The sequence below is a fragment of the Apostichopus japonicus genome, chromosome 5, assembly GCF_037975245.1.
Source record: "Apostichopus japonicus isolate 1M-3 chromosome 5, ASM3797524v1, whole genome shotgun sequence".
Taxonomy (NCBI): Eukaryota; Metazoa; Echinodermata; class Holothuroidea; order Aspidochirotida; family Stichopodidae; genus Apostichopus; species Apostichopus japonicus.
Window position 1 is genome coordinate 9029069 of NC_092565.1, and position 15004 is coordinate 9044072.

Genomic DNA, 15004 nt, shown 5'->3' on the forward strand with positions numbered 1-15004 from the left:
GCTAAAGATATAAATTGCCTAGACAAATGAATATGATAATAATGAGGAAATTATCAATTAAAAGAATGTAAGATTTGGAAGTGCGGGGCATCGATCCCCGTACCTCTCGCATGCTAAGCGAGCGCTCTACCATTTGAGCTACACCCCCGTTTCTTAGTGATTTTACAAACATAATCACTGCTAAAGATATAACCTGCCTAGACAAATAAATATGATAATAATGAGGAAATTATGAAATAAAAGAATGGAATATTTGGAAGTGCAGGGCATCGATCCCCGTACCTCTCGCATGCAAAGCGAGCGCTCTACCATTTGAGCTACACCCCCGTTTCTTAGTGATTTAACAAACATAATCACTGCTAAAGATATAACCAGACTAGACAAATAAATATGATAATAATGAGGAAATTATGAAATAAAAGAATGGAATATTTGGAAGTGCGGGGCATCGATCCCAGTACCTCTCGCATGCTAAGCGAGCGCTCTACCATTTGATCTACACCCCCGTTTCTTAGTGATTTAACAAACATAATCACTGCTAAAGATATAACCAGACTAGACAAATAAATATGATAATAATGAGGAAATTATGAAATAAAAAGAATGGAATATTTGGAAGTGCAGGGCATCGATCCCCGTAACTCTCGCATGCTAAGCGAGCGCTCTACCATTTGAGCTACACCCCGTTTCTTGGTGGTTTTACAAACATAATCACTGCTAAAGATATAACCTGCCTATACAAATAAATATGATAATAATGAGGAAATTATGAAATAAAAGAATGGAATATTTGGAAGTGCGGGGCATCGATCCCCGTACCTCTCGCATGCAAAGCGAGCGCTCTACCATTTGAGCTACACCCCCGTTTCTTAGTGATTTAACAAACATAATCACTGCTAAAGATATAACCTGACTAGACAAATAAATATGATAATAATGAGGAAATTATGAAATAAAAGAATGGAATATTTGGAAGTGCAGGGCATCGCTCCCCGTACCTCTCGCATGCTAAGCGAGCGCTCTACCATTTGAGCTACACCCCCGTTTCTTAGTGATTTAACAAACATAATCACTGCTAAAGATATAACCAGACTAGACAAATAAATATGATAATAATGAGGAAATTATGAAATAAAAGAATGGAATATTTGGAAGTGCGGGGCATCGATCCCCGTACCTCTTGCATGCAAAGCGAGCGCTCTACCATTTGAGCTACACCCCCGTTTCTTAGTGATTTAACAAACATAATCACTGCTAAAGATATAACCTGCCTAGACAAATAAATATGATAATAATGAGGAAATTATCAAATAAAAGAATGGAATATTTGGAAGTGCAGGGCATCGATCCCCGTACCTCTCGCATGCTAAGCGAGCGCTCTACCATTTGAGCTACACTCCCGTTTCTTGGTGATTTAACAAACATAATCACTGCTAAAGATATAACTTGCCTAGACAAATAAATATGATAATAATGAGGAAATTATGAAATAAAAGAATGGAATATTTAGAAGTGCAGGGCATCGATCCCCGTACCTCTCGCATGCAAAGCGAGCGCTCTACCATTTGAGCTACACCCCCGTTTCTTAGTGATTTAGCAAACATAATCACTGCTAAAGATATAACCAGACTAGACAAATAAATATGATAATAATGAGGAAATTATGAAATAAAAGAATGGAATATTTGGAAGTGCGGGGCATCGATCCCAGTACCTCTCGCATGCTAAGCGAGCGCTTTACCATTTGAGCTACACCCCCGTTTCTTAGTGATTTAACAAACATAATCACTGCTAAAGATATAACCAGACTAGACAAATAAATATGATAATAATGAGGAAATTATGAAATAAAAAGAATGGAATATTTGGAAGTGCAGGGCATCGATCCCCGTAACTCTCGCATGCAAAGCGAGCGCTCTACCATTTGAGCTACACCCCGTTTCTTAATGATTTTACAAACATAATCACTGCTAAAGATATAACCTGCCTAGACAAATAAATATGATAATAATGAGGAAATTATCAAATAAAAGAATGGAATATTTGGAAGTGCGGGACATCGATCCCCGTACCTCTCGCATGCTAAGCGAGCGCTCTACCATTTGAGCTACACCCCGTTTCTTAATGATTTTACAAACATAATCACTGCTAAAGATATAACCTGCCTAGACAAATAAATATGATAATAATGAGGAAATTATGAAATAAAAGAATGGAATATTTGGAAGTGCGGGGCATCGATCCCCGTACCTCTCGCATGCTAAGCGAGCGCTCTACCATTTGAGCTACACCCCCGTTTCTTGGTGATTTAACAAACATAATCACTGCTAAAGATATAACCAGACTAGACAAATAAATATGATAATAATGAGGAAATTATGAAATAAAAGAATGTAAGATTTGGAAGTGCGGGGCATCGATCCCCGTACCTCTCGCATGCTAAGCGAGCGCTCTACCATTTGAGCTACACCCCCGTCAGTTACTTTTGCCGTTGGCTCGTCAGTTTCTTCCGACATTGTTGCCTCTTGTTGCACGACAGCAGGACCCTTGACCCAGGCTCTGGCGGTAGGGCTGATTTTGTTCGCAAAGGAAATTGGGCAGCTACGAGAGGTGTGCCCCAACTTTTCGCATACGGTGCACTTAACTTCAGTCACACATTGCTTTGCTGTATGTCCAATTTCGTGACAGTTGTAGCACTTTATCTGGTCACAGTGTTTTGCTTCATGTCCGTTTGCTCCACATTTCAGGCAAGTTCTGGGCTGGCCTCTATATCGCACCCAACAGTTTCTTCCACCAAGTCTTAAGGATGAAGGGATGTCTTTGGTGATTTCAACCTGATACTGCCGAATCCCATTAAACACCTGTGGGTAGTCGGAAAGTGTAAGGAAACGACCACTCACAACTTTACCGTAACGGCCTAGAATATACCTCACCACGTTGTCCCCCAATTCATACGGTACATGCAAAACCGTAACTAGCGTCGTGCAACCGGTATATGTTGTTGCAGTGCAGCAATCTGCACTCGATAGAGCAGGCCAAAACTTCTTCTTCAAATCTACTGTTTTGAAAGTCACGTCCCATAGTCTACCGGGGAGTTCCTGAACCGCCGTTAGATGTTCTCCGGGATCTATGCACTTTTCCTACACCCCCGTTTCTTAGTGATTTAACAAACATAATCACTGCTAAAGATATAACCAGACTAGACAAATAAATATGATAATAATGAGGAAATTATGAAATAAAAGAATGGAATATTTGGAAGTGCGGGGCATCGATCCCCGTACCTCTCGCATGCAAAGCGAGCGCTCTACCATTTGAGCTACACCCCCGTTTCTTAGTGATTTAACAAACATAATCACTGCTAAAGATATAACCTGCCTAGACAAATAAATATGATAATAATGAGGAAATTATCAAATAAAAGAATGGAATATTTGGAAGTGCAGGGCATCGATCCCCGTACCTCTCGCATGCTAAGCGAGCGCTCTACCATTTGAGCTACACTCCCGTTTCTTGGTGATTTAACAAACATAATCACTGCTAAAGATATAACTTGCCTAGACAAATAAATATGATAATAATGAGGAAATTATCAATTAAAAGAATGTAATATTTGGAAGTGCGGGGCATCGATCCCCGTATCTCTCGCATGCTAAGCGAGCGCTCTATCATTTGAGCTACACCCCCGTTTCTTGGTGATTTAACAAACATAATCACTGCTAAAGATATAAACTGCCTAGACAAATAAATATGATAATAATGAGGAAATTATCAATTAAAAGAATGTAAGATTTGGAAGTGCGGGGCATCGATCCCCGTACCTCTCGCATGCTAAGCGAGCGCTCTACCATTTGAGCTACACCCCCGTTTCTTGGTGATTTAACAAACATAATCACTGCTAAAGATATAACCTGCCTAGACAAATAAATATGATAATAATGAGGAAATTATGAAATAAAAGAATGGAATATTTGGAAGTGCAGGGCATCGATCCCCGTACCTCTCGCATGCTAAGCGAGCGCTCTACCATTTGAGCTACACCCCCGTTTCTTAGTGATTTAACAAACATAATCACTGCTAAAGATATAACCAGACTAGACAAATAAATATGATAATAATGAGGAAATTATGAAATAAAAGAATGGAATATTTGGAAGTGCGGGGCATCGATCCCCGTACCTCTCGCATGCAAAGCGAGCGCTCTACCATTTGAGCTACACCCCCGTTTCTTAGTGATTTAACAAACATAATCACTGCTAAAGATATAACCAGACTAGACAAATAAATATGATAATAATGAGGAAATTATCAAATAAAAGAATGTAATATTTGGAAGTGCAGGGCATCGATCCCCGTACCTCTCGCATGCTAAGCGAGCGCTCTACCATTTGAGCTACACTCCCGTTTCTTGGTGATTTAACAAACATAATCACTGCTAAAGATATAACTTGCCTAGACAAATAAATATGATAATAATGAGGAAATTATCAATTAAAAGAATGTAATATTTGGAAGTGCGGGGCATCGATCCCCGTATCTCTCGCATGCTAAGCGAGCGCTCTATCATTTGAGCTACACCCCCGTTTCTTGGTGATTTAACAAACATAATCACTGCTAAAGATATAAACTGCCTAGACAAATAAATATGATAATAATGAGGAAATTATGAAATAAAAGAATGGAATATTTGGAAGTGCAGGGCATCGATCCCCGTACCTCTCGCATGCTAAGCGAGCGCTCTACCATTTGAGCTACACCCCCGTTTCTTAGTGATTTAACAAACATAATCACTGCTAAAGATATAACCAGACTAGACAAATAAATATGATAATAATGAGGAAATTATGAAATAAAAAAATGGAATATTTGGAAGTGCGGGGCATCGATCCCCGTACCTCTCGCATGCAAAGCGAGCGCTCTACCATTTGAGCTACACCCCCGTTTCTTAGTGATTTAACAAACATAATCACTGCTAAAGATATAACCTGCCTAGACAAATAAATATGATAATAATGAGGAAATTATCAAATAAAAGAATGTAATATTTGGAAGTGCAGGGCATCGATCCCCGTACCTCTCGCATGCTAAGCGAGCGCTCTACCATTTGAGCTACACTCCCGTTTCTTGGTGATTTAACAAACATAATCACTGCTAAAGATATAACTTGCCTAGACAAATAAATATGATAATAATGAGGAAATTATCAATTAAAAGAATGTAATATTTGGAAGTGCGGGGCATCGATCCCCGTATCTCTCGCATGCTAAGCGAGCGCTCTATCATTTGAGCTACACCCCCGTTTCTTGGTGATTTAACAAACATAATCACTGCTAAAGATATAAACTGCCTAGACAAATAAATATGATAATAATGAGGAAATTATGAAATAAAAGAATGGAATATTTGGAAGTGCAGGGCATCGATCCCCGTACCTCTCGCATGCTAAGCGAGCGCTCTACCATTTGAGCTACACCCCCGTTTCTTGGTGATTTAACCAACATAATCACTGCTAAAGATATAACCAGACTAGAAAAATAAATATGATAATAATGAGGAAATTATGAAATAAAAGAATGTAAGATTTGGAAGTGCGGGGCATCGATCCCCGTACCTCTCGCATGCAAAGCGAGCGCTCTACCATTTGAGCTACACCCCGTTTCTTAGTGATTTAACAAACATAACCACTGCTAAAGATATAACCAGATTAGACAAATGAATATGATAATAATGAGGAAATTATCAATTAAAAGAATGGAATATTTGGAAGTGCGGGGCATCGATCCCCGTACCTCTCGCATGCTAAGCGAGCGCTCTACCATTTGAGCTACACCCCGTTTCTTAGTGATTTAACAAACATAACCACTGCTAAAGATATAACCAGATTAGACAAATAATAATGATAATAATGAGGAAAATATGAAATAAAAGAATGGAATATTTGGAAGTGCGGGGCATCGATCCCCGTACCTCTCGCATGCGAAGCGAGCGCTCTACCATTTGAGCTACACCCCCGTTTCTTAGTGATTTAACAAACATAATCACTGCTAAAGATATAACCTGCCTAGACAAATAAATATGATAATAATGAGGAAATTATGAAATAAAAGAATGGAATATTTGGAAGTGCGGGGCATCGATCCCCGTACCTCTCGCATGCAAAGCGAGCGCTCTACCATTTGAGCTACACCCCCGTTTCTTGGTGATTTTACAAACATAATCACTGCTAAAGATATAACCAGACTAGACAAATAAATATGATAATAATGAGGAAATTATGAAATAAAAGAATGGAATATTTGGAAGTGCAGGGCATCGATCCCCGTACCTCTCGCATGCTAAGCGAGCGCTCTACCATTTGAGCTACACCCCCGTTTCTTGGTGATTTAACAAACATAATCACTGCTAAAGATATAACCAGATTAGACAAATAAATATGATAATAATAAGGAAATTATGAAATAAAAGAATGGAATATTTAGAAGTGCAGGGCATCTGTCCCCGTACCTCTCGCATGCAAAGCGAGCGCTCTACCATTTGAGCTACACCCCGTTTCTTAGTGATTTAACAAACATAATCACTGCTAAAGATATAACCTGCCTAGACAAATAAATATGATAATAATGAGGAAATTATCAAATAAAAGAATGGAATATTTGGAAGTGCGGGACATCGATCCCCGTACCTCTCGCATGCTAAGCGAGCGCTCTACCATTTGAGCTACACCCCGTTTCTTAATGATTTTACAAACATAATCACTGCTAAAGATATAACCTGCCTAGACAAATAAATATGATAATAATGAGGAAATTATGAAATAAAAGAATGGAATATTTGGAAGTGCGGGGCATCGATCCCCGTACCTCTCGCATGCTAAGCGAGCGCTCTACCATTTGAGCTACACCCCCGTTTCTTGGTGATTTAACAAACATAATCACTGCTAAAGATATAACCAGACTAGACAAATAAATATGATAATAATGAGGAAATTATGAAATAAAAGAATGTAAGATTTGGAAGTGCGGGGCATCGATCCCCGTACCTCTCGCATGCTAAGCGAGCGCTCTACCATTTGAGCTACACCCCCGTCAGTTACTTTTGCCGTTGGCTCGTCAGTTTCTTCCGACATTGTTGCCTCTTGTTGCACGACAGCAGGACCCTTGACCCAGGCTCTGGCGGTAGGGCTGATTTTGTTCGCAAAGGAAATTGGGCAGCTACGAGAGGTGTGCCCCAACTTTTCGCATACGGTGCACTTAACTTCAGTCACACATTGCTTTGCTGTATGTCCAATTTCGTGACAGTTGTAGCACTTTATCTGGTCACAGTGTTTTGCTTCATGTCCGTTTGCTCCACATTTCAGGCAAGTTCTGGGCTGGCCTCTATATCGCACCCAACAGTTTCTTCCACCAAGTCTTAAGGATGAAGGGATGTCTTTGGTGATTTCAACCTGATACTGCCGAATCCCATTAAACACCTGTGGGTAGTCGGAAAGTGTAAGGAAACGACCACTCACAACTTTACCGTAACGGCCTAGAATATACCTCACCACGTTGTCCCCCAATTCATACGGTACATGCAAAACCGTAACTAGCGTCGTGCAACCGGTATATGTTGTTGCAGTGCAGCAATCTGCACTCGATAGAGCAGGCCAAAACTTCTTCTTCAAATCTACTGTTTTGAAAGTCACGTCCCATAGTCTACCGGGGAGTTCCTGAACCGCCGTTAGATGTTCTCCGGGATCTATGCACTTTTCCTACACCCCCGTTTCTTAGTGATTTAACAAACATAATCACTGCTAAAGATATAACCAGACTAGACAAATAAATATGATAATAATGAGGAAATTATGAAATAAAAGAATGGAATATTTGGAAGTGCGGGGCATCGATCCCCGTACCTCTCGCATGCAAAGCGAGCGCTCTACCATTTGAGCTACACCCCCGTTTCTTAGTGATTTAACAAACATAATCACTGCTAAAGATATAACCTGCCTAGACAAATAAATATGATAATAATGAGGAAATTATCAAATAAAAGAATGGAATATTTGGAAGTGCAGGGCATCGATCCCCGTACCTCTCGCATGCTAAGCGAGCGCTCTACCATTTGAGCTACACTCCCGTTTCTTGGTGATTTAACAAACATAATCACTGCTAAAGATATAACTTGCCTAGACAAATAAATATGATAATAATGAGGAAATTATCAATTAAAAGAATGTAATATTTGGAAGTGCGGGGCATCGATCCCCGTATCTCTCGCATGCTAAGCGAGCGCTCTATCATTTGAGCTACACCCCCGTTTCTTGGTGATTTAACAAACATAATCACTGCTAAAGATATAAACTGCCTAGACAAATAAATATGATAATAATGAGGAAATTATCAATTAAAAGAATGTAAGATTTGGAAGTGCGGGGCATCGATCCCCGTACCTCTCGCATGCTAAGCGAGCGCTCTACCATTTGAGCTACACCCCCGTTTCTTGGTGATTTAACAAACATAATCACTGCTAAAGATATAACCTGCCTAGACAAATAAATATGATAATAATGAGGAAATTATGAAATAAAAGAATGGAATATTTGGAAGTGCAGGGCATCGATCCCCGTACCTCTCGCATGCTAAGCGAGCGCTCTACCATTTGAGCTACACCCCCGTTTCTTAGTGATTTAACAAACATAATCACTGCTAAAGATATAACCAGACTAGACAAATAAATATGATAATAATGAGGAAATTATGAAATAAAAGAATGGAATATTTGGAAGTGCGGGGCATCGATCCCCGTACCTCTCGCATGCAAAGCGAGCGCTCTACCATTTGAGCTACACCCCCGTTTCTTAGTGATTTAACAAACATAATCACTGCTAAAGATATAACCTGCCTAGACAAATAAATATGATAATAATGAGGAAATTATGAAATAAAAGAATGGAATATTTGGAAGTGCAGGGCATCGATCCCCGTACCTCTCGCATGCTAAGCGAGCGCTCTACCATTTGAGCTACACCCCCGTTTCTTAGTGATTTAACAAACATAATCACTGCTAAAGATATAACCAGACTAGACAAATAAATATGATAATAATGAGGAAATTATGAAATAAAAGAATGGAATATTTGGAAGTGCGGGGCATCGATCCCCGTACCTCTCGCATGCAAAGCGAGCGCTCTACCATTTGAGCTACACCCCCGTTTCTTAGTGATTTAACAAACATAATCACTGCTAAAGATATAACCTGCCTAGACAAATAAATATGATAATAATGAGGAAATTATCAAATAAAAGAATGTAATATTTGGAAGTGCAGGGCATCGATCCCCGTACCTCTCGCATGCGAAGCGAGCGCTCTACCATTTGAGCTACACTCCCGTTTCTTGGTGATTTAACAAACATAATCACTGCTAAAGATATAACTTGCCTAGACAAATAAATATGATAATAATGAGGAAATTATCAATTAAAAGAATGTAATATTTGGAAGTGCGGGGCATCGATCCCCGTATCTCTCGCATGCTAAGCGAGCGCTCTATCATTTGAGCTACACCCCCGTTTCTTGGTGATTTAACAAACATAATCACTGCTAAAGATATAAACTGCCTAGACAAATAAATATGATAATAATGAGGAAATTATTAATTAAAAGAATGTAAGATTTGGAAGTGCGGGGCATCGATCCCCGTACCTCTCGCATGCTAAGCGAGCGCTCTACCATTTGAGCTACACCCCCGTTTCTTGGTGATTTAACAAACATAATCACTGCTAAAGATATAACCTGCCTAGACAAATAAATATGATAATAATGAGGAAATTATGAAATAAAAGAATGGAATATTTGGAAGTGCAGGGCATCGATCCCCGTACCTCTCGCATGCTAAGCGAGCGCTCTACCATTTGAGCTACACCCCCGTTTCTTAGTGATTTAACAAACATAATCACTGCTAAAGATATAACCAGACTAGACAAATAAATATGATAATAATGAGGAAATTATGAAATAAAAGAATGGAATATTTGGAAGTGCAGGGCATCGATCCCCGTACCTCTCGCATGCTAAGCGAGCGCTCTACCATTTGAGCTACACCCCCGTTTCTTAGTGATTTATCAAACATCATCACTGCTAAAGATATAACCTGACTAGATCAATAAATATGATAATAAAGTGGAAATTACCAAATAAAAAGAATGGAATATTTGGAAGTGCAGGGCATCGATCCCCGTACCTCTCGCATGCTAAGCGAGCGCTCTACCATTTGAGCTACACCCCCGTTTCTTGGTGATTTAACAAACATAATCACTGCTAAAGATATAACCAGACTAGACAAATAAATATGATAATAATGAGGAAATTATGAAATAAAAGAATGTAAGATTTGGAAGTGCGGGGCATCGATCCCCGTACCTCTCGCATGCTAAGCGAGCGCTCTACCATTTGAGCTACACCCCCGTTTCTTGGTGATTTAACAAACATAATCACTGCTAAAGATATAACCTGCCTAGACAAATAAATATGATAATAATGAGGAAATTATGAAATAAAAGAATGGAATATTTGGAAGTGCAGGGCATCGATCCCCGTACCTCTCGCATGCTAAGCGAGCGCTCTACCATTTGAGCTACACCCCCGTTTCTTGGTGATTTAACAAACATAATCACTGCTAAAGATATAACCACACTAGACAAATAAATATGATAATAATGAGGAAATTATGAAATAAAAGAATGGAATATTTGGAAGTGCGGGGCATCGATCCCCGTACCTCTCGCATGCAAAGCGAGCGCTCTACCATTTGAGCTACACCCCCGTTTCTTAGTGATTTAACAAACATAATCACTGCTAAAGATATAACCAGACTAGACAAATAAATATGATAATAATGAGGAAATTATGAAATAAAAGAATGGAATATTTGGAAGTGCGGGGCATCGATCCCAGTACCTCTCGCATGCTAAGCGAGCGCTCTACCATTTGAGCTACACCCCCGTTTCTTAGTGATTTAACAAACATAATCACTGCTAAAGATATAACCAGACTAGACAAATAAATATGATAATAATGAGGAAATTATGAAATAAAAAGAATGGAATATTTGGAAGTGCAGGGCATCGATCCCCGTAACTCTCGCATGCTAAGCGAGCGCTCTACCATTTGAGCTACACCCCCGTTTCTTAGTGATTTAACAAACATAATCACTGCTAAAGATATAACCAGACTAGACAAATAAATATGATAATAATGAGGAAATTATGAAATAAAAGAATGGAATATTTGGAAGTGCGGGGCATCGATCCCAGTACCTCTCGCATGCTAAGCGAGCGCTCTACCATTTGAGCTACACCCCCGTTTCTTGGTGATTTAACAAACATAATCACTGCTAAAGATATAACGTTCCTAGACAAATAAATATGATAATAATGAGGAAATTATGAAATAAAAGAATGGAATATTTGGAAGTGCGGGGCATCGATCCCCGTACCTCTCGCATGCAAAGCGAGCGCTCTACCATTTGAGCTACACCCCCGTTTCTTGGTGATTTAACAAACATAATCACTGCTAAAGATATAACCAGACTAGACAAATAAATATGATAATAATGAGGAAATTATGAAATAATAGAATGGAATATTTGGAAGTGCGGGGCATCGATCCCCGTACCTCTCGCATGCAAAGCGAGCGCTCTACCATTTGAGCTACACCCCCGTTTCTTGGTGATTTAACAAACATAATCACTGCTAAAGATATAACGTTCCTAGACAAATAAATATGATAATAATGAGGAAATTATGAAATAAAAGAATGGAATATTTGGAAGTGCGGGGCATCGATCCCAGTACCTCTCGCATGCTAAGCGAGCGCTCTACCATTTGAGCTACACCCCCGTTTCTTAGTGATTTAACAAACATAATCACTGCTAAAGATATAACCAGACTAGACAAATAAATATGATAATAATGAGGAAATTAAAAAAGAATGGAATATTTGGAAGTGCAGGGCATCGATCCCCGTAACTCTCGCATGCAAAGCGAGCGCTCTACCATTTTAGCTACACCCCGTTTCTTAATGATTTTACAAACATAATCACTGCTAAAGATATAACCTGCCTAGACAAATAAATATGATAATAATGAGGAAATTATGAAATAAAAGACTGGAATGTTTGGAAGTGCGGGGCATCGATCCCCGTACCTCTCGCATACAAAGCGAACGCTCTACCATTTGAGCTACGACCCCGTTTCTTGGTGATTTAACAAACATAATCACTGCTAAAGATATAACCAGACTAGACAAATAAATATGATAATAATGAGGAAATTATGAAATAAAAGAATGGAATATTTGGAAGTGCGGGACATCGATCCCGAGCGAGCGCTCTACCATTTGACCAATACCCGTTACTCTGTGTGGATGTAACCACAATCATCGTTAAATATTATAACCGGTAAGAGCAATAAATATGATAATAATGAGGCAATAATAAAAGAAAAAGAATGGAACATACCATTTGAGCTACACCAGTTTCTTTGTTAATTAAGAAACATAATCACTGCTAAAGATTATAACCAGCGAAGACAACTAAATAACATAATAATGAGCTAATACCGTTTCTTATTGTTTTAACAAGAAGACACTCCGCTGACATCACAACCTATTACTCATTGAGCTACCAATAGCTTTGTACTCCGAGCTTTTAGTTGTTTTAACTGGTATGTTTAGGTATTTCGGGGTAGGTAACCCTCCACGTACTTTTCGCCAAAGAAAGTTATACCCAAATTTATCGTCTAATCTGTGTTGCTCAGGCAAAGTGATGGGTAATTCGTAAGAAGTTCACTGAATCTTTTAGACCACGTTAGTTAATGCTCAGGATTGTTAATGTCCCTGAAGTGGGAGAGAACTGGTACGGTTCATTCTGGCGTCGAAACCTTCCAGCAAGAGAATTGGAAACCATGCCTTCAGTCACACTGCTCCTGAACTGTGGAACAAACTCCCGTCAAACATTCGGAATGCATGTTCTGTTTCTACCTTTAAGTCTTTGTTGAAAACGCATTACTTCAAGGAAGTCTATGGCTAATTGTTGTATAGTTTATACTTGTTTGTTCAGCGCATTGAGCTTCGGGATATTGCGCTCTATAAGTACTGGTGTAATAATAATAATAATTCATTAGCGAAATACATATTGAAAAGATCCATACCTCTTTGTAGTGCAACAGGCAGATGTTGTGTAGAGAGATGATCAGCCCATTTTCATTATTTGTCTAAGAATTATCCAGCTGCACTATACCTGAAGGGAGAGTGAATTTTCTGTAACTTCTCTACTTGATGCTGTTGGACGATATATTTCACCATATTCTTCCAGTTCTTTCGATCTTGGCTCTTGTATACAAGCTTTTGTTACTTTGCGTCGCGAATGAAGTAGGCCTATTCCCCCTCCCTCACCCACCATCGTTGCCACCTTTGAAATCATGTTTACTTCGCTGAGATTGACTAGGATTGACTGTTATTGACTAGGATGCAGGGTTACCAAGGAGGAAAAGCCTTTGTGACTCTGCTTCCTAGTTAAAGAGGGTCGGATAATCCAGGTTTTATCGATAGATGCAGCTTACTACTGCTTAACCCGACAGTCCATGTCAAAGATAGTGTAGCTATACATATCGGATTATATTCGTATATTTTGGACATGTGAGTAGGAGGGAGACATCGCAAGCAAACATTATCTTTTTTATGAATAGCGCCATACTTCGTATTTAAAAATAATGGCGCTATTTATCGTTTAAGCCCTGAGCCGTATACTAGCTATAACTTATCTATGTATGGTTAAGTTAAAGCAACTAAACCTGCTAAAAGAATTGTACGTCAAACTGACGAATGTTTCGTCATAATTATTTAGTATATGTGTGTAAGAAAATGAAAATGAAAAAGTTAATCGTTGAGTTGTTTTAAGATGGGGGCGGGCAACAGATATATTTTAGCCTATAAAAATGTCCTAGCCTACTTTTCCAACAAGCATCAGCAATAAACTATAAGGCCTACTCTTCCTTTAAAATCTGGTGGAGTTATTATTTTTATTATAAATTCAGTTCTATATTGTCCCGACACTGGTCGGGAAAGGACACCCCGACCTAATCGCCATAGCAAGACAATGTCAAGCGAGCGTGGAGGCGCTGCAGGCGGCAATTCCACCACCAATTAGCATTGGTCTAACATTCCCAGATGAAATGACAGTTTTTTAAATAAAAATTTCTTGTTCAAAGTCACCCTATAAAGGCAGGGACCGGAAGGACTTGGTTGTGGGTCATCGGACTTAAGATCCAAGGTGGTCGTTTAAACGACCCAATTGGGATGGCCTTATAATCTGTTACAGAACTGTGTCCCGGAAAAGGGTTCTAAGGGGAGGACTCCAAGGGGAGTCTCCCTCCCCTCCCATCCCCTCCCCTCGATCCACTCTCCCCTCCCCCACCACACTCCATTTTTTATGGGAAGTGATTCAGTGTGCATACATGAAAACGGTGCTTTGTTTTGAAGTAATTTTATGTTAAAGTATTCTGCAGAGTTTATGAAAATATGATTGAAATTATTATATGCCGTTAGTCACCGCAAAAAATAAGTATTATAAGTAAGGTGCATTGTTTGACAATACCGGCCTGCTGTACCCCTGACTCGCCTTAACTGGTGCTGTCATAGAAATTGAATGCGAGTGGCAATAACAACAACGCCAGTATCTTCTGTACACAGAATACTTAAACAAATACCGCCACACAGACAAGTCACCACAATAAATAAGTACGATTGTGAAGGTACGGTGCATTGTTTGAGAAGCACAATTTTGCAGAAGAGGTTATAGCGCTTACACAGGTTAAATCTCTGACCAAGGTGGCTAAATCCTGACGAGACCAAAATCACAACGTTGCACCACGGCGCACACACACAGAAATATTTTCAGGTTCTCTGTACGCATTGACTTTGCACAGGAATGAGATCTCAAAAGAAAATGAAGTTCGTGATATTG

At 39.4% G+C, this 15004-nt stretch overlaps 21 non-coding genes across 21 annotated transcripts; all 21 read right to left on the minus strand.

Moving 5' to 3' along the window:
- Positions 1-75: 75 nt before the first annotated feature.
- On the minus strand, positions 76-148 carry Trnaa-agc (transfer RNA alanine (anticodon AGC)). Its single transcript has one exon. It is a non-coding gene; the product is annotated as a tRNA-Ala (tRNA).
- A 643-nt stretch (positions 149-791) lies between these two features.
- Trnaa-ugc (transfer RNA alanine (anticodon UGC)) lies at positions 792-864 on the minus strand. Its single transcript has one exon. It is a non-coding gene; the product is annotated as a tRNA-Ala (tRNA).
- Positions 865-2222: 1358 nt separating this feature from the next.
- Positions 2223-2295, minus strand: Trnaa-agc (transfer RNA alanine (anticodon AGC)). The gene has a single exon. It is a non-coding gene; the product is annotated as a tRNA-Ala (tRNA).
- Positions 2296-2401: 106 nt separating this feature from the next.
- Positions 2402-2474, minus strand: Trnaa-agc (transfer RNA alanine (anticodon AGC)). Its single transcript has one exon. It is a non-coding gene; the product is annotated as a tRNA-Ala (tRNA).
- A 782-nt stretch (positions 2475-3256) lies between these two features.
- Positions 3257-3329, minus strand: Trnaa-ugc (transfer RNA alanine (anticodon UGC)). Its single transcript has one exon. It is a non-coding gene; the product is annotated as a tRNA-Ala (tRNA).
- A 464-nt stretch (positions 3330-3793) lies between these two features.
- Positions 3794-3866, minus strand: Trnaa-agc (transfer RNA alanine (anticodon AGC)). The gene has a single exon. It is a non-coding gene; the product is annotated as a tRNA-Ala (tRNA).
- A 285-nt stretch (positions 3867-4151) lies between these two features.
- Trnaa-ugc (transfer RNA alanine (anticodon UGC)) lies at positions 4152-4224 on the minus strand. Its single transcript has one exon. It is a non-coding gene; the product is annotated as a tRNA-Ala (tRNA).
- Positions 4225-4867: 643 nt separating this feature from the next.
- On the minus strand, positions 4868-4940 carry Trnaa-ugc (transfer RNA alanine (anticodon UGC)). The gene has a single exon. It is a non-coding gene; the product is annotated as a tRNA-Ala (tRNA).
- Positions 4941-5939: 999 nt separating this feature from the next.
- Positions 5940-6012, minus strand: Trnaa-cgc (transfer RNA alanine (anticodon CGC)). The gene has a single exon. It is a non-coding gene; the product is annotated as a tRNA-Ala (tRNA).
- Positions 6013-6118: 106 nt separating this feature from the next.
- Positions 6119-6191, minus strand: Trnaa-ugc (transfer RNA alanine (anticodon UGC)). Its single transcript has one exon. It is a non-coding gene; the product is annotated as a tRNA-Ala (tRNA).
- Positions 6192-6832: 641 nt separating this feature from the next.
- Trnaa-agc (transfer RNA alanine (anticodon AGC)) lies at positions 6833-6905 on the minus strand. Its single transcript has one exon. It is a non-coding gene; the product is annotated as a tRNA-Ala (tRNA).
- A 106-nt stretch (positions 6906-7011) lies between these two features.
- Positions 7012-7084, minus strand: Trnaa-agc (transfer RNA alanine (anticodon AGC)). Its single transcript has one exon. It is a non-coding gene; the product is annotated as a tRNA-Ala (tRNA).
- A 782-nt stretch (positions 7085-7866) lies between these two features.
- Positions 7867-7939, minus strand: Trnaa-ugc (transfer RNA alanine (anticodon UGC)). The gene has a single exon. It is a non-coding gene; the product is annotated as a tRNA-Ala (tRNA).
- Positions 7940-8403: 464 nt separating this feature from the next.
- Positions 8404-8476, minus strand: Trnaa-agc (transfer RNA alanine (anticodon AGC)). Its single transcript has one exon. It is a non-coding gene; the product is annotated as a tRNA-Ala (tRNA).
- A 285-nt stretch (positions 8477-8761) lies between these two features.
- On the minus strand, positions 8762-8834 carry Trnaa-ugc (transfer RNA alanine (anticodon UGC)). Its single transcript has one exon. It is a non-coding gene; the product is annotated as a tRNA-Ala (tRNA).
- A 285-nt stretch (positions 8835-9119) lies between these two features.
- Positions 9120-9192, minus strand: Trnaa-ugc (transfer RNA alanine (anticodon UGC)). The gene has a single exon. It is a non-coding gene; the product is annotated as a tRNA-Ala (tRNA).
- A 464-nt stretch (positions 9193-9656) lies between these two features.
- Positions 9657-9729, minus strand: Trnaa-agc (transfer RNA alanine (anticodon AGC)). The gene has a single exon. It is a non-coding gene; the product is annotated as a tRNA-Ala (tRNA).
- Positions 9730-10373: 644 nt separating this feature from the next.
- Trnaa-agc (transfer RNA alanine (anticodon AGC)) lies at positions 10374-10446 on the minus strand. The gene has a single exon. It is a non-coding gene; the product is annotated as a tRNA-Ala (tRNA).
- A 285-nt stretch (positions 10447-10731) lies between these two features.
- On the minus strand, positions 10732-10804 carry Trnaa-ugc (transfer RNA alanine (anticodon UGC)). The gene has a single exon. It is a non-coding gene; the product is annotated as a tRNA-Ala (tRNA).
- A 644-nt stretch (positions 10805-11448) lies between these two features.
- Positions 11449-11521, minus strand: Trnaa-ugc (transfer RNA alanine (anticodon UGC)). Its single transcript has one exon. It is a non-coding gene; the product is annotated as a tRNA-Ala (tRNA).
- A 106-nt stretch (positions 11522-11627) lies between these two features.
- Positions 11628-11700, minus strand: Trnaa-ugc (transfer RNA alanine (anticodon UGC)). Its single transcript has one exon. It is a non-coding gene; the product is annotated as a tRNA-Ala (tRNA).
- Positions 11701-15004: the final 3304 nt, after the last annotated feature.